Source organism: Panulirus ornatus, chromosome 12, assembly GCF_036320965.1.
Source record: "Panulirus ornatus isolate Po-2019 chromosome 12, ASM3632096v1, whole genome shotgun sequence".
Lineage (NCBI taxonomy): Eukaryota > Metazoa > Arthropoda > Malacostraca > Decapoda > Palinuridae > Panulirus > Panulirus ornatus.
In genome coordinates, this window is record NC_092235.1 from 28195392 (window position 1) to 28214405 (window position 19014).

General features: G+C 47.4%; 1 protein-coding gene and 2 long non-coding RNA genes across 3 annotated transcripts in view; 1 reads left to right on the forward strand and 2 right to left on the reverse strand.

Annotated features, from left to right (window-relative positions):
* The window catches only part of LOC139751964 (uncharacterized), a 71249-nt gene extending 59612 nt beyond the window's left edge, over positions 1 to 11637 (forward strand). The window contains exon 4 of the long non-coding RNA XR_011713454.1: positions 11507 to 11637. This is a non-coding gene — a long non-coding RNA (uncharacterized lncRNA). The remainder of the gene's footprint in view (positions 1 to 11506) is intronic.
* Positions 1 to 11638, reverse strand: part of atk (artichoke) — a 37405-nt gene extending 25767 nt beyond the window's left edge. Inside the window, exon 1 of the mRNA XM_071667706.1 lies at positions 9579 to 11638. The gene's annotated coding sequence lies outside the window, so the exon portion shown is untranslated. The remainder of the gene's footprint in view (positions 1 to 9578) is intronic.
* The window catches only part of LOC139751970 (uncharacterized), a 96147-nt gene extending 78581 nt beyond the window's left edge, over positions 1 to 17566 (reverse strand). The window contains exons 1-2 of the long non-coding RNA XR_011713458.1: positions 17466 to 17566; positions 17333 to 17426 (exon numbers count right to left, since the gene is read on the reverse strand). This is a non-coding gene — a long non-coding RNA (uncharacterized lncRNA). The remainder of the gene's footprint in view (positions 1 to 17332; positions 17427 to 17465) is intronic.
* Positions 17567 to 19014: the final 1448 nt, after the last annotated feature.

Consider the following 19014-nt stretch of genomic DNA (forward strand, 5'->3'; position numbering starts at 1 on the left):
CACCCCACACCCAACCCCACACCCAACCCCACACCCAACCCCACACCCCACCCCACGCCCCACCCCACACCCAACCCCACACCCAACCCCACACCCAACCCCACACCCAACCCCACACCCCACGCCACGCCCCACCCCACACCCAACCCCACACCCAACCCCACACCCAACCCCACACCCAACCCCACACCCAACCCCACACCCAACCCCACGCCCCACCCCACACCCAACCCCACACCCCACGCCACGCCCCACCCCACACCCAACCCCACACCCAACCCCACACCCAACCCCACACCCCACCCCACGCCCCACCCCACACCCAACCCCACACCCAACCCCACACCCCACCCCACGCCCCACCCCACACCCAACCCCACACCCAACCCCACGCCCCACCCCACACCCCACCCCACACCGGAGCCCCCACAAGGTCTCCCCCCCCCCAAGCATCCACCCAACTGCCTCAGTTTCCCGTCACTTCACCCACCCAGGCTCCCACACACCAGCTTTTCCTTAACGTTTTTCTGATGATTATTTTACCCGTAATGTTAAGAAAGTTTATATATATATATATATATATATATATATATATATATATATATATATATATATATATATATATATATATATATATGAACTGTACCTCAAGATGAGAAGTGTTTATTAATCAGCTCTGACGTGGATACGAACATTATGTAGAGAAAATTGTCCCCGGACGTAAAGCACGGCTCTCTCTCTCTCTCTCTCTCTCTCTCTCTCTCTCTCTCTCTCTCTCTCTCTCTCTCTCTCTCTCTCTCTCTCTCTCTCTCTGCCGTATGTTGATACCCCCCACGTACATAACCACACAAGGTTGAACAAGTTAAAGAAAGCAATTCGTGAGTGGTGATGAGCGGAGAAGACACGTACCGCCAGTGTACCCCCCCCCTCCCCTCCCCTCCCTCCACTAACGTATTACCAGTGTACCCCCCCCCCCCCCATAGAGGGGGGAGCATCAGTGTTGGCTTTGAACTACGACCTGATGTAGAAGGTATGTAGTATGTTGACCTGAGCTGGTGTCTACGTGAGCCGGTGGGTCACCTCGCTGCAGGAAACACAGGTGCTGGAGGTCGTGCATCATGGTGTTAGAATGAAAGACAATCAAGTATAAGGAAAGGAAGGAGGCCTGTTGTACTACCTCTACTGGAGATCAGTAGGATAATTAAGTCATGATAACCATCATTAGATTCCTTAATAGCCATAATGATGATAACACAAACCACCAAGTTAAAAGACTTCTCATTATTACCACAACCTAAACGTAGTTTCAGTATCTGGTTCGAGAAGTGAAGGATCGTTCGGTGGACGTGGACGACTACCTGAGCGCCATGGGATTCTCGTCAATAGAAGGTTCGTCCAGTAAGTTGTCATCATCAGTCCACAGTTCATGGTGATGATGACACAAAGTTGGGCTACATTTTACGTGTTGGTCGTGTGGGCACCGTGTCTACCACAACAGAGGAATGTGACCCTTATCGAGAGGGGACACAGAGGAGGAAATGATCATAGTAGTTCGTAGCATCGAAGTTAACATGAAGGAAGTTGTGGGTTGAGAGGCGGGACCCCACAAGCAGTTATGATGAACTGATAACACCCAGGTTCAAGATGTTATGATGAACAGTGATAACACACCCAGGTTGTTCAAGCAGTTATGATGAACAGTGATAATACCCAGGTTGTTCAAGAAGTCATGTACCGGGCAGGGGTGAGAGGGTGGGCGTGTTACACAGGGCCAGGTCTCACGACCACTACTGTCATTGATCTATGCAAATTGCTGACCAGAAATATTCGAAGCCAACATGTAGAGATGATGGAAGCTCTGGTCGTGCACATGGTCCACGAAATACACCATCCTCAGTTACCAAGAGGTCGTGCTCCACACTGTACCCTTCTGTAGCATTATACTATCGTGTTAAGCGTTTCTTTCTACTGTAATGGTATATGTAAATATCAGATTTTGATAGTTTGACGAAAAGATATTTGGCTACAACGATTATTGGAAATGATAAGTATAAGAAATCACGAAATTGTAAATAAAGAAAGAAAAATAACAGTAGCCTATCAAGTCGACGTCACTCGTTTTCTAACTGTTAGGGTTTGTTTACGTGGGCCCTCCCCCAGGGAAGTCGGGACTTGTGAAGTAGGCCACGGTAGAAATAGAGGGCGTTCTCCCGGTAATGGCGGCCCTCCAGACACGGCAGAGAGAGGCAAGAGTGTTGTGATCGTGGCTATAGAGTTTGTCTGATGACGTCGACTGGAGGGAGGGAGTCGAGAGAAAACGGGAGGCTTTGTGTACAGCGTTTTCTAATTCCATAATTTGCTTTTGTTTTGAAAATACTTAAGACAATAATTATGGTCTGTATTGTTATGTATCCTATAACTAGAGCACAACCATCATAATCACCACAACTACCACCATTGTATACCACACCACCAGTCATCATAGTCATCACCACCACTGCTCATACACCAGTCATCATCACCCTCACCATCACACATCATCACTATCAACGTTACTTCCATTTTCTCCCATTGTCACCATCTTGCCTGACATGATCACTTACAGTACGACTGTACCACCAGTATCCTCACCATCATGAACGACCATTATCACTGTATGTCACCATTATCATCATCATCAGCCGTACTCATGACCAGGCCGGACACACACACACACACACACACCTTCCTCAGCAGGCCAGAGTACCTACCCTGATTCCATATTAAAGTAACCTGACCAATATTGTTGTAATTAAAGTAATTATACTTTCTCTCCCGTGCCATCACCGGTGACACAAACACCTGCTGTGAATAATTATAATGATAATAACTGAAGGGTCATATCCTAGTTTTTAGAGTGGAATAATGAGAAAACGGGGTGTGGCGAGATGTGGTAGGGGGTCCATCTGTATAGAGGAACATTTGACCGAACTATGTTTCCTGGGTATCTGTCACTACTTGTGATATATATATATATATATATATATATATATATATATATATATATATATATATATATATATATATATATATATATATATTCCTATATGGGGCCATGATGCCCAAATATGTGTTGAGAATCCTTGTATAGATTATAAGCCTATGTTTCTCTGGTGGCCGTGTATACATGTGTAGACCAGGTATACATACGTGGACCATATATAAATCTATACATATTTAGCATCCACACAGAAACAGAATGTAAGCAATTTGGAGAAATATTACAGAGAAGAACAGTTAGATGTTGTGTTGGTCCGTGTTGTGTGAAGAACAGTTAGATGTTGTGTTGGTCCGTGTTGTGTAAAGAACAGTTAGATGATATGTTGGTCCGTGTTGTGTGAAGAACAGTTAGATGATGTGTTGGTCCATGTTGTGTGAAGAACAGTTAGATGATGAGTTGGTCCGTGTTGTGTGAAGAACAGTTAGATGTGTTGGTCCGTGTTGTGTGAAGAACAGTTAGATGATATGTTGGTCCATGTTGTGTGAAGAACAGTTAGATGTTGTGTTGGTCCGTGTTGTGTGAAGAACAGTTAGATGATATGTTGGTCCATGTTGTGTGAAGAACAGTTAGATGATGTGTTGGTCCATGTTGTGTGAAGAACAGTTAGATGATGAGTTGGTCCATGTTGTGTGAAGAACAGTTAGATGATATGTTGGTCCATGTTGTGTGAAGAACAGTTAGATGATGTGTTGGTCCATGTTGTGTGAAGAACAGTTAGATGATGTGTTGGTCCATGTTGTGTGAAGAACAGTTAGATGATGTGTTGGTCCATGTTGTGTGAAGAACAGTTAGATGATGTGTTGGTCCATGTTGTGTGAAGAACAGTTAGATGATGTGTTGGTCCATGTTGTGTGAAGAACAGTTAGATGATGTGTTGGTCCGTGCTGTGTGAAGAACAGTTAGATGATGTGTTGGTCCATGTTGTGTGAAGAACAGTTAGATGATGTGTTGGTCCGTGCTGTGTGAAGAACAGTTAGATGATGTGTTGGTCCATGTTGTGTGAAGAACAGTTAGATGATGTGTTGGTCCGTGCTGTGTGAAGAACAGTTAGATGATGTGTTGGTCCGTGTTGTGTGAAGAACAGTTAGATGATGTGTTGGTCCGTGTTGTGTGAAGAACAGTTAGATGATGTGTTGGTCCGTGTTGTGTGAAGAACAGTTAGATGATGTGTTGGTCCGTGTTGTGTGAAGAACAGTTAGATGTTGTGTTGGTCCGTGTTGTGTGGGGGAGATATTGTCTGTGAGGCTTCATCTCGGGAAATTGTATATTGTTATCATTTCCTCTCTGGTTAATTATCATGTTAATTCCTTCCTTGTTGTACTGGTATAACTCCTCATGTCTAATGATGATAAATGATAATAATAGTTTTGCACTCAGAATTATTATCATGATAATCCGTAAGATAATAATAACTCTGTATATTGCTAGATATATAAACACAACACTGTTACTAAGGGTAATACTAAATATACAACACTGTTACTAAGGTTAATACTACACAGTAACACTGTTACTAAGGTTAATACTACACAGTAACACTGTTACTAAGGTTAATACTACACAATACAGAGGCCTGGTCAGTAGGATGTTGGCTTCTGTAATGTACATCGGATTAAGGTCGACGTGTGAGGCCAGGCAGCCGTACACACTCTCCCCTGTACTGTGTACACCACCAGGACACTTGTACACTGGGCCTGTACTGTGTACACCACCAGGACACTTGTACACTGGGCCTGTACTGTGTACACCACCAGGACACGTGTACACTGGGCCTCAGTGACATCCATGGCAGTCAGAGAGTACCAGCTGGACACACAACACATAGGTATGCACAAACTTGAGATCATACTCCATCAGGCCAAACTGATCCTTTCTCAATGTTTACCTTAAAGCAAATCAAGTCTTGATCAATGAGTCAGTGGACACTGTGGACGACTGCCCCACCATGGTTATGGTGGGATCTACATGCTGTTCATCCCACTCCCCGACCATGGTTATGATGGGATCTACATGCTGTTCATCCAACTTTCCTTGTTTTGTACATTGTGTATAACTGTGACCACATTAACCATCATAACCCAGAGTTTGTGATAGTGTTTTGACTGTTCCAGTACCATGTTGAGCATGAGCTGATATAATGTTATATACATGATCTAACACTATCACTTTCTGTCCGATAAACTTTTATAATAGTAATATACACATAAACATTTGCCTCATCTCGTAACACAAGCCCATATATATATATATATATATATATATATATATATATATATATATATATATATATATATATATATATATGTGGAATAATCGAGAGGTTAATCTTTGTAAGATAATGATTTCGGTCATGTGCATGTTATTTGTAAGATGTGTACCACAAACAAACTCCGTTAGTATTAATGCAGTAAACATCACCATACAGTTTCACTTGCCTCAGAGGAAGATGTTGCGTTACACACTACCCAGTCCTGCCCCCACCAGCACCCGGGGGCGGGCGGGCGTAGGAGGGGTACCACTTTCTCTGATTAGCCACATTGCTCAACCAACTTTCCCGCCAGTAAATATTCACTGTAAGTGTGTATATATATATATATATATATATATATATATATATATATGTATATATATATATATATATATATACTCCGTTAGCTGCGTTGACGATTTAGCGTCGGTAACAGACGAAGAATTGGCCTCCTTTGCGTACATCCGCTGCGTAACTCTCATGCATAATGCACGGGAACCAGAGGCCCCCCCTATTCACAACCAGGTCCCACAGACCTCTGTGTTTTTTCCCTGACCGCTTCATATGCCCTAGTCCACTCCATTAACCACGTCGCCCACTCTATACCTCTTCGCTCCATTTCACTCTATCCCTTGCGCGCTTCACACCTTCCTGCATGTTCCGACCTCAAATACTCGGAAATCCTCATGGTTCCTCCTCCTTCCTGCTCACTGGTCCCCCGTGCCCCATGTTCCCTCCTGTATAGATATACTACGTCAGAGGTGTAGGGATGACGTCACGTAGGATCCCTCCTCTCTGTGGCAGCATCACCAGGAGAGACGTCCTGTAGGATGCCAACCCTTGCCCCCGGGTCATCCAGGACTCGCCACCGTCAGAACAACTTTCCCACTGGAGAAAACATCACAACCTCGACTCCGGTAGTGGGCGACGCCCTACCCCACCCACCACTTTGCTTTGGCCGCTGGCGTTACCCTGATCCACTGGGCTGTGCTGGAAGGCGACCTGCCAAACGCCGTGACCCTCCCCTATCTAGGAGCTTCTAAAGTTCCAGGGTTGTGTCACACTCAGTAGCAGGGCAGGGTGGACTCCTTTGCAATCAAAACAGTCAATGACGACTCCCGTACTGTGCTCCACCAGCTGACGGTGATACAGCATCGCAGATGATGACTTCTCGCTCACGGTGACGCCACCTTACACACGTGGGAAACAGCGAACATGTTTAAAGATGTTGTTGTATGAGTCTTATTTACACACTATCTACGGGTCATCACAATATTATGGGGTTGTGTGTGTGTGTTTCCTCACACTTACTTGCACCTGCAGGTGACCCTCCAGCCAGTCATCTCGTCCTTCAACCAGTGAGGCTGTTACCCTCCAGGCCAGTCAGGTCGTCAGTCATGTGGCTCGCCAACGGATCATTAAGTCAATCATCGTACCGGGTAGACTACCAGTCATTAACCACTCATCTGGCAAGTCTGACAGCCAGTCAGCCATCATCAGTGACACAGAGCAGGATACATTCTCGTGTTTCATATGGAGGTCACTAACTTGATATGGTTATTGTTTACCTTCGAATATTCAGGGTAGAGTGTAGGGCCAAATATGGCATTGCCCCCTCGCTACCAGTAACCAACATGATAAACGACCATTCCACATCCCACCAGACCGGTCATGCCCTACATACAACTACCATACTGACCACACACAACACTTGCCCCCTCACTTGTCCTCACACCACAAGATACACACATCCTCACACATGACCGTTGCTCCCACCCGGTAGACGTGGCGTGTTTCCTGGGCGCTGCTGGAATGCCTTAAAATGGACTCTTGGGACAAGAATGTAAGGTATAGTTATCTGTTTCCTTTTCGTGTTTCATCCTGTACAAGAGCCTGGCTGGAGGTACCGGGACGAGCCTGGCTGGAGGTACCGGGACGAGCCTGGCTGGAGGTACCGGGACGAACCTGGCTGGAGGTACCGGGACGAACCTGGCTGGAGGTACCGGGACGAACCTGGCTGGAGGTACCGGGACGAACCTGGCTGGAGGTACCGGGACGAACCTGGCTGGAGGTACCGGGACGAAGCTTTCCATGGTGGTGACTGGCTGATGGGTGTGGAGGTAGGGTGTATGGGTGTGGGAGGAGGGTGGTGACTGGCTGATGGGTGTGGAGGGAGGGTGTATGGGTGTGGGAGGAGGGTGGTGACTGGCTGATGGGTGTGGAGGTAGGGTGTATGGGTGCGGGAGGAGGGTGGTGACTGGCTGATGGGTGTGGAGGTAGGGTGTATGGGTGTGGGAGGAGGGTGGTGACTGGCTGATGGGTGTGGAGGTAGGGTGTATGGGTGTGGCAGGAGGGTGGTGACTGGCTGATGGGTGTGGAGGTAGGGTGTATGGGTGCGGGAGGAGGGTGTTTGGGAGTGTTGTGATCATGTGAAAGTTATGAAGGGAAAGTGGGAGGGAACTGCACCCCTGGGGGTCATCCCGAGTGTTGCACTGTTGATCACTTAATTCTGTAGTTGTATCTTGTGAGAGATTCGTGAGGTCTGTCTGGCTGGGTGTTAGCTGTGTTACACCATGTCTTGTGTGTTAGTTATGTAAATACTCGTGGTATTCTACCTTCTAACAGTATCTGATGATCTGTAGACTAAATATAATGTATTTTCATGAGTTAGTCCTGCTTGTATTGACACGTTTTTCTTTTGATGAATGAAAACGCTGAAGATGAGTACATGGGCTGTGTTATCCTGTGTGGGTTATGCATCACCTCTTATACCAAAACCTTGTTCATTTTTTCGATTATCTTACGTTAAAAAACTTAAGTATTCAGTAAAGTTGTAAAAGTCAAATGACCAAAGTTTGCAAAACATCGCTGGTATCTTAGTGTGAGGAAGGACTTGACCTGTTGTTGGTTGGTGATGTTTACACCAGATACAGAGATCCACCAGGCAGACTGAACATGTATTAACGACCAGTACGTGGACGAGGCTGGTATGTGGCACCACCACGTACAACCATCATTAGATCAGCTTCTCCTGGTGTGTGGTGGGACTCTTAAGTGTCCCCACAGGTGTTGGTACAAGTTGTTCTTCTGTTGTATCTTAATCGCTGTGTTACTTCATCATTTACTTCCTGTATTATATATAGAGTGTCAGTGTTCATGATGTGTACTGAAACGTTAGGCTGAGCACGTAATGTGTGATGTTGTCACCTGCCCGCCGTACTTCTGGGCTAGGCTGGCCAGCCCAGCCTAGGCCAGATCTCACCAACCCACTTTTTGCTTACACTTCCGCCAGTTTCTTTGCCTCTAGCTTCCATCCCATTTTCTTCTTCACTTTTGCAATCTTTCTCCCACGTGTTGTTTGCTGGGTCGTCGGTGTTTTGTTTGTTCATGTTTGGCCGTCCTGGGGGTTTCTAACATGGTCTACTAGTTGTCTGACTCAGGTTTGTTTGCTTGACCTATGAAGGGGGTGGGGGTAGGCAGACAATGTGGAGGCAATGGCCTGGGGTCATGTTAAAGCCTGGGTCATGTTAAGTCCTGGGGTCATGTTAAAGCCTGGGTCATGTTAAGTCCTGGGGTCATGTTAAAGCCTGGGGTCATGTTAAAGCCTGGGTCATGTTAAGTCCTGGGGTCATGTTAAAGCCTGGGGTCATGTTAAAGCCTGGGTCATGTTAAGTCCTGTGGTCATGTTAAAGCCTGGGGTCATGTTAAAGCCTGGGGTCATGTTAAGTTAGTCTGTAGAACCTCTAACTATGGCATGTGTTTGTCCTGTGTGTTGTTTGCTTGACATGATGTGTTTGGCGTACATATTGTTTGCTTATTTAACGTCTTTTGCCTTTTATATATAGTTTGTATAAGGGAAGAGCACCTGGTCGTGATGAGGCTGCGAGTGAACACACACACACACACCTTGGGCGAGGTTAGGTCATTCCAGTGCAATTTCTTCGAACGTTTCAATCCAAAAGATTTCTCACCTTTCCCCGTTACTGATAAATAGCGCAGCCTTGAAGCTGCAGGAACACCGTAGAGAAGGTGTCGTAGAGTTATACAAGATGATGATTCATAGATAATCCCCGTACAGAATGGCCATCTCTACAGAACTGTAGAATTAGTATTATATATACAAGTCTTCACCACATATCTCACGATTTGCTATGAAATCCTCTCATTTTTAATCGAATTCCTTGACATAATTTGTGTCAGTATATGATCCATACATAGGATATGCTAGATGGACGTACTTGTCCATTGGAAATAAATATGACACTACAAAACTTGAAATGATATACTCACCATGACAGAAAAAGAGTATGGAGGGTGAGTAGACTCGCTCCCAAGTTGGAGGGCTCAGTGGCTAGGTCCACAAGCTTCTCTGATACGCTTCAAAATCACGACTTGCGCCTAATTGTAGGTGCTCGGCAGCGCCCCGAGCTACGTGCACCGACTTCTCTACCTGTTCGTAGATGCTAGGCAGCACCTTTGAGTTACTTGTAGATGGTAGTATAACTTGTCACAGCTTGTCTCGTATGTGATTGTAGTGATGCTTAGCGACTTGTAGCTGGTATAGCAAAGGAACTTGTTATTATACTGTCATTCCGAAGTACTTGCTTTTTTCACCAGTTTGTTAGATGGCGATCATATATAACTTCATTTACTTCTGATAATGACGGTTATAATCATTCGTCTTTTTGAGCAACTTGTTGTCAGTGACTTGTGAAAGCTTGTAATTACTGTACCACCGTCAGTACTGTATAGCCACCTGTTGTTCTTTGTAACTATATATCACTCTCTGTATAAATCGAACTGTATCTGCTTGTTGAGCGTATAGCTGTACATCGCAAGCTACGCCCTTCACCCGTTCAGTTCTTGTATGAGGAATCACTCCCAAAATGGTGGAAAGTTTGAGATGGTATTCTCAGGAATAAGAATTTACATACCTCGGTTTTTTTACTTGATTTTATGTCTGTGATTATTTCAATACTTCATTTTTACACGACGTGTAGTGAACTGAATACATTTAAAACTCCTCAACATTCAACATCTCCAGTCAAAAATATTTGTAACGAATCAAAATCTTGATCAAAGAAAATTGAAATAAATTTTGGGACTTGTACAAGCGGTCACCATGCAGACACAGAGGTGGGTAGCAGTAAGTCCGTCACGTCAGGTGATGGTCGTGTCATAGAGACAGACAGTACGGACACAGACAGAAGCGGACCCGTCCGCACTCGACGACGGCTGGCGAGAGACTGGCGGCGGCTGGCAACTTTCGCTCCCAGTGCAACGTTTGTCAACAAACGGACGGTCGGGATCAGCTGAGCGAGACGCACGTGGGTCAACTGTATTAACCGTGGGTGATGACGGGCTCGTCCAGCAGGATGGGTGGGGGTGACACGTTCCCGAGGAGAGGCTGGGGCAGGTGCGTCACATCATGGTGAGGGCGAGTGTTCGTGTATCCTGAAGGTGGGGACTGGATCATCTAACTGGTAGGGGAAAGAACATTTTGACATCATCGACAAGGTTGGAGCATATTGATCACCTGAGGAGAAGGATGAAGCATTTTCGTTATCAAGGAAGGAGCTCGAACATTGTTACTACCTCAAGGAAGTGGCTGGAGCATTGTTACTACCTCAAGGAAGGAGCTGGAGCATTGTTAGTATCTCAAGGAGGGAGCTGGAGCATTGTTACTATCAAGGAGGGAGCTGGAGCATTGACAGCATATGAAGGAGAGGGCTGGAGCATTGTCAGCATATCAAGGAGGGGTCTGGAGTATTCCCATATGTAGAAGAGGATTGGAACATTTTTATTCCCACATGGATAACGCTGAAGCATGTCTGTTGATATATAGCATTACACTCACTATCACATTGTTGGAGACCAGCGGTTAGTGAGACGTGTTGATGTTTACTAGTGTTGTTGTGGACACAGGCTGGGTAACTGTGTTGCAGATAGTAATACTTAGTGTTGAAAATACACGATGGGTAGTCAAGTATGAGGTTAGGTTGGTTGGGACAACAGATGATGGAATACTGACAGGTTTTGCTGGAGTGTGTACAGGATGGATGGTTATATATTAACAAGTGAGGACAATCAGCTGTACCTTGATATTTAAATCCAGTCTGATGTATAGATTGACTATAACAGTACTATGCAATGTGACACTCCTTAACTTCACACATATAATAGAAATGAAGTTTGATATGAATGAATCGTCTTTATAGCACGATGGATGATGATCAAGTAGTGAGGTGATCATCGTAGGGAAACATATCATGAGGCAAGATCTTCTTCCTTCATGTGATGTAAACATACAAGATGAAGAACACGACCACGGACGCCTGACACCACTACAGTGGGAGCTGCCTGAGCCGCCCGGGTCTGGCTATCATGGTTGCAGGCGCCTCTGAGGACTCGACGGTGTTCACTCAGGTCACACAAAGAGGTGAACGATGACTTGCACTGAAACCATCAGAGATGAAAATATGATTTTTGATTAATTTCTAGATATACAGAGACCTAGATCTCTGAAGATGGAGGATCACTAATGCTTGAAGATGGAGGATGACTTGACTTACATCTTTGAGGATGGACAACAACTCTTATACTTCTTTACATGCTCCAGTTGTAATATAAAATGTGAGAACATTTGGTTCCCTCAATCAAGCCTTCAATATTTTTGACCGTAGATGTTTGAGCCATGTATGTCAGTCCAACAAGTTGCGTGGGAAGAACAATAACATGGATTATTTTTACCACCATTAAGGAAGTAACATGAAATAACTTATCTGTTATTAAAGAAGTTAGGGTATGCATCAGGTAATAAGGCCTAGTCTTGCTGTATATCTCAGGTCAGTGGGCTAGTGGTGGGCCATGCTCTGTGTCAGATATTTAGAAGAACCATGAGGCTCTGACTTGTACGAGATACCCACAATAACCCACGTATAGTGAATTCCCATTTTCTAGATCCCGTTTTTTGTGAGGACCCCGTTATATGTACCCTGGACATTAATGAATTGATATTCACTAGCCATAAGGAATGTCTTATTTACCTTTGTTTACAGTTCCGTCTGTTAACTGTTTACATTATTTACATTGTACAGATTAGAGACTATTGCTGGGTGATGTGAACAATGGTTGCTGTTTGCAAGTCAGACATCATTGTTTAGTGAAGCAAACATTAAAAAATTTTACTACTGCAGGAAATATTGGTATATACGTGAACCAAACAATATATATATATATATATATATATATATATATATATATATATATATATATATATTCCCGCTGATATCAACAGATAAGGAATCATCTGATAACGCGAAGTATGCAAAATATATATATATATATATATATATATATATATATATATATATATATATATATATCCCTGGGGATAGGGGAGAAAGAATACTTCCCACGTATTCCCTGCGTGTCGTAGAAGGCGACTAAAAGGGGAGGGAGCGGGTGGCTGGAAATCCTCCCCTTTCTTGTTTTTTTTTTTTTTTTTATTTTCCAAAAGAAGGAACAGAGAAGGGGGTCAGGTGAGGATATTCCCTCTAAGGCCCAGTTCTCTGTTCTTAACGCTACCTCGCTAACGCGGGAAATGGCAAATAGTATGAAAAAGAAAAAAATATATATATATTGTCCAAAGCGATAACAAAATACAATTGGCCAATTTCATGACTGGCCGCTAATGCACATTGTTGAACAAAGACCACTTAAACCATTAAGTTGCTGGACAATGAGGTCTGCCGGCAGGAAGCTCTTCCCTCCAGCCGCCACCCACCCCGGCCTTACATGATCATGGCCAACGTAAGGCATAACAACACGACCTGGATAACCCTTCAGCAGCAGACCTGAGTCAGGTACACGTACTGCGTCAGAGTACGGCAGCAGCAGCGCTACACAAACAACAATAACATGTAACATGGGACCAGGAAGACAGAGCAGACTTGCGCATACTGGAATGTCAGGTTCTTCGTGAGTTACCTCATCCTCGTAACCCCTGACACTCACCCAGGTAGTCAGCCGCTCCCACTGAACAAGACGCCAGCCATACACGTTATCACGTGAGGGACACACTTGACATTCTCTCCACACATCTCATACCACAGCACTCACCAGCACCAGTCTTGTACACGAAGGAGAAGCCTTCATTATCCTCACTAGCGGTCATCCGCTCCACTCTAAACTGTCCACCTGCTTGGTCAACCACCCTTTTGTAAGATCGACTTCTTTAGGAACCACAAACATTCAGCACATACACCAGACAAGTGTACATCAAACATGATCGTACTAGAACATGCATGACACCCAGCTCTGTACAACTCCTCACACTCACACCGCGACACATCAGCCTCCATGCACACATGACAACACATTGGCCTCACACTTCGCTTATCTGCATGGAAAAGTGAAACCCCCCCCCCCCCCCGCTCTCCAGTCCCAGTTAACATCTTAACAAAAGACATTTACACAGAACTGACCGGACGTACACAACACAACCATCATCATACGCTCATCTGGAACTTCTTTCCACCATACACATACACCCACCCGTCTGAAACTACACTCCCAAGACATACAAGAGTCACACTTTCTCGTGTGCGTTCTGCACGCCACCTGTCACCATAACATCAGACATATCAATTGATCATATCACAGCGGTGTCCATCTTAAGTAAGGATGAGCCAGGCAGTAGGTTCCGGCTCCGCGTATGGTGCAACACAATCCTGATTAGAGAGAAAAAAATGAGTTCTTTAGATTAAATCTAGAGATGCGATCGTATACCTGTATTACAAGTGAGGGAATCAGAACAAATGTTTATGTGGTTGGTCAGCCACTGCCTCCCGTCCTCAGCCTGATTCGTGAGGAACCACAGCACCAGACGTGCCACGGACCACTCACGTAAAGTATGATGACGTGAACCACAGACCCGGGAGGACGTGTAGGATGATGACGTGAACCACAGACCCGGGAGGGCGTGTAGGATGATGACGTGAACCACAGACCCGGGAGGACGTGTAGGATGATGACGTGAACCACAGACCCGGGAGGGCGTGTAGGATGGTGACGTGAACCACAGACCCGGGAGGGCGTGTAGGATGATGACGTGCGCCACAGACCCGGGAGGGCGTGTAGGATGACGGGGAAGATGGCAGGTACCGGGCCGTCCCGCCCACCGATGTGGCAGAGGTTATCAACGACGGAAGTTATACCAGCCGCTGCTGTGTACCCTGTGTGTCACCAGGGACCAACACAGCCTGGTGGGCAGTGCACGGGAAAGTCTTCGGATTTTGCTGTCCATTTCAGGTCTGCGTCGTGGATCTTGGGCGGGTAGGAAGCTATTGCAAGACGTTGGTACCCGCATGTCATCCACTGCACCCGCCTCCATCCTCAGGCATCTCCCGGATACAAACAGTCTCTTGCATCACCGTCTGAACGCCATAACCAGTTTGCATGACCGTGGTGGTGGCGGAAGACCACCCTACCCTCCCGACTGATCAACCTTCCTACGTACATCATGTACGGCTTGACTCCGGGGTCCTTATACTGTACCTGCTCAACCCCATGACGTGTACCGCTCTGGCCTGTGTTCTGACGTGTAAGGCTGTGTACTGTATTGCGCCATGTTGTGACATGAGTCGTCATGATGGCTGGGTGTGGTGGCAGGAGACGAGTGGTCTAGCTGGAGGGAGTCACCGCTGGCGTCCACACCAGCAACAGACCACCACTCCGCCACTAACAGACCACCAGTCTGCCACTAACAGACCACTAGCCTGCCATTCCTGAGCCATGGTGGAGAGTCAGTCTTCAAGGTGAAGACCTGGGCTGCGGTACAGTGTGCGACAGGAGTGGACACAGACCTGTTATGGTTATGGTGTGTGTGTGTGTGTAGCAGCACCACGTGGTGTGGAGTGCACGGCAACACCTGCAGTAAGAGACGTTACACACACACACTGGCAGGTTAGGAGGCTCTGCTGCTGCGGACATGATGGTGTCCATCATGAAGCTGGATCCGATACAGAGCATCATGGTACGCTCTCCTCTTGTAGGATGATCAGGTCATGTACAGCCTCCATGGGAAGGTCGTCCTGGGTATACACACACACACAAGGGATGGGGCCCCACGAATGTAAGAGGCCCCGCCTGTACGGTGTAGATGTGTAACTACACACACACCCACGACAGACACTACACACTCAGAAATAGCGAGCAGGACTCAGGCCAGCAGTGACCCCACCTGCAGCATAGCACTGCTGCTGTAGGGGCTGTCACTGCCAGGCTTGGACCTGGCGAGTCGTGTGCCACAGCCGAGCGAGTCTCGTGTTGTTCATCGTCTTGTGTTAAACCTCTTGAGCTTGTCCCTGTACCTCCCAGCCAAGGGCCGCCTGCGGACTCAACGGACCGACCACGCTTGTCAAGGTCATCACACACACACACACACACACACACACACACACACACACACACACACACACACACAGATACGTACACCGAAACAGCGTACATGACCACGTCTCCACGCCCAGCACGGGGGGGGGAGGGGGGTATATAATGATGTTCCACCTGGGGGCATGACGCGTCCCAGCCTCAGTGTTGACATGTTTCAATCATCTGCTGGGCAGGCAGTGTGGCGGTGAGCTGGTGGAGGCTGCACCATGCGCCGGGCCGGGTGGGGTCGTGTCATTACCACACCACATTACCTTAGCGTCAGCCACTCCTGTGTAAACTCGTGTTGTCGGCAGATTATGTGAGAACTGGCAGCAGCCACCACGCACCCCTCCTCGGATCAACCACACACACACACACACACACACACACGCGCGCACACACACACACTTGCGCACGCACGCGCACACACACACGCACGCGCACACACGCACACACTCTCACACACACACCAGTTTTCTGGGATGATTCCCTTCATACATAACAAGATATGTATGAGTATAATATTATACCCAAGTATTTGAGGCGTATCGTAACTTTGCGTCAGATACTTGAGACGTATCGTAACTTTGCCCTAGGGACTTGAGAAGTATCGTAACTTTTCCCTAGTGACTTGGGAAGTATCGTAACTTTGCCCTAGTGACTTGGGAAGTATCGTAACTTTGCCCTAGTGACTTGGGAAGTATCGTAACTTTGCCCTAGGGACTTGGGAAGTATCGTAACTTTGCCCTAGGGGCTTGGGAAGTATCATAACTTTGCGCACTGCAAGTCGTTTACCCGTCATGCAACTGTTATATGATTCAGTCATTATCTTCTTGGTGGAGGTCTGTGTGGTCCGTCGCCCCCCAGCGTCCGTGTGGTCTGCGTCCACAGCGTCCGTGTGGTTGGTCCGCGTCCACAGGATGGGCTGCAGTGGTTAGAGATGCTGCTGGTCTTTGCGCACACGTCTGGCTGACCATCATAGCAACATGACATTGCCTTGGGCGACCTTCAAGATTAACACCTGGTCGTGATTCCACAGTTGGTAGTGTGCGCATGTGGGTAGTCAGGCGGGAAGTATGGATGACGGACAAACTGAACGAGATAACTTGGCCATTATCATCATCACAGAAGACTGCCTTGGTTTCCTGCCTGAGAGATATATAAGACTGCACACGTGTCTTGCATCACGCCCGCCAACGTTGAGAGATTATCTCACCAGAGGAACTGGACCTTCTCTCAGCACAACACAAGGCCTCAGCCATCAACACGTAGTTCATAAACAACTTTGCCGCTGAGGAATGTTATCACCTCAGCGAGGGGCAGTGGCTGAGGTAGTCCAACATGACGGAGGGGCTGCAGGTGTGGGAAATAGGCTCACTCACACTCCCCATTTTAATCACCTCCACAGATAAGAATCAACTCAACTTGTTGACAATCACCTTGCCATCACTTACCAAACACCCCCACCCCCCTTAACCCATTCGCCTCCCGGCATAACTTCCCGGTAAAACTCGCTGTGGGAGGAACAGGTCGGCACCAACACCATCATCAGCTCCTCCAGTTATCATCATCTCTATATTTACCTTACACTCTCGCTGGACTCCCTCCACCTGGTCTCCCTCCACCTGGACTCCCTCCACCTGGACTCCCTCCACCTGGACTCCAAAACATCTAGTACACAACTTTCATCCTCCCCACACCCACCTATGCCTCCCCCAGCCTGGTCTTCCTCCCCACACCCACCTATGCCTCCCCCAGCCTGGTCATCCTCCCCACACCCACCTATGCCTCCCCCAGCCTGGTCTTCCTCCCCAGCCACCACACACCAGGGCACACAAGGTCATGGAAGGTCATCCTGGGTCCCTCACGTACCACCCATTATGAGGTGCTTAACTCCAGGTGGAATGAGCACAGTACCAGTTGTGAGCACCTGACGTGGTGTGTGGATACACCAGCAGACGGCTGGCCTGTGTCACACACTCTGCCCCCAGAACACCTTGTGTTAAGCCTCTCCTAGTGTGGACGCCAGAGCCAAGGTTGACCGAGTCTTGGAATTCTTGATCGGGAACCACGTGCTGACCCACACCTCTCACCCTCAACTTGTGTCTCCGGGAGCAGGCCTGAGCCACACGGGTTATGATCACCAAGCAGGGGTCAGGTCAGTACCAGGAGGACATAACACTAGTAGTGTTGACTGGTGAGGGCAGTCGTTATGACTTCCTCGATGACCGCTCATGTCTTGCTTGACCAGTACGAGGAGTGGTGTACACGTAGGCTCCGGCATACTGGCGCAACCCTCGGGCACGTGATACTGGGACATTCGCCCCTGTAACTACGAGAAGAAAGAGCGGAATTTCCAGTGCGTGTGTGATGGTCAGGAGCCCCTGGACTGGTGGGTTGTGGGTGGGGAGTGCTCCCCCTCCAGCTCCACAATGGCAGCCACCAACCAGCCTCACATCACTGTACGTTGATGTCACGTTATCTAGAGACACAGGCTCTCACCACGTGCCATCCTTCACACCCGCCCAGCCACACTGATGACCAGGTCGTGACGCAGCCTGCACACCCTGCACTCCCTCACACCACACATCCTCCGTCTTCCGCTCATCATGTGCCCCCACCCTATGTGCATAGGCATACAAACACATCATATATATATATATATATATATATATATATATATATATATATATATATATATATATATATATACCCACACACAGCACACACACAGCACGTACGACGCCTCTGGCGTTACCATGCTGAGGCAACCAGATCTTTTGCTGAATCATGGACGACTGTCCACACCGGCTGGACCACCTTCACCCATACACAGGTGTGGTGACGAGCGGAGGGCGCCATGGGTCGGGCCAGGGGGCACAGGGATGGTACAGGGGTGCCATAGGCTAGGCCAGGGGCACTGGGAAGTGCGGGGGCGCCGTGGGCCAGGCCAGGGGCACGGATGCGATCCAGGGGGCATTGTAGGCCAGACCAGGGTCACGGGGGGCGCCGTGGGCTAGGCCAGGGGCACGAGAGTAGTAGGTATACGCCGTGGGCCAGGCCAGGTCAGGCTCACTGGTTGGCACAGACTAGAACGTTTGCCTCGTGAGCTGAACTAAGCATGTTACATAATGGACCACTCACTGACCTGCCTTGGGCTACAACCACCAACCTTGATTTATGAAAATTGAATAACAACACTTGATTGTCAAGGTTTGTTTTAGATTAGGGTAATTCCTTGATCAAAAAAAGGTCGTTCATTGTCACTGGATATGTTAACGTTCCAATGTTG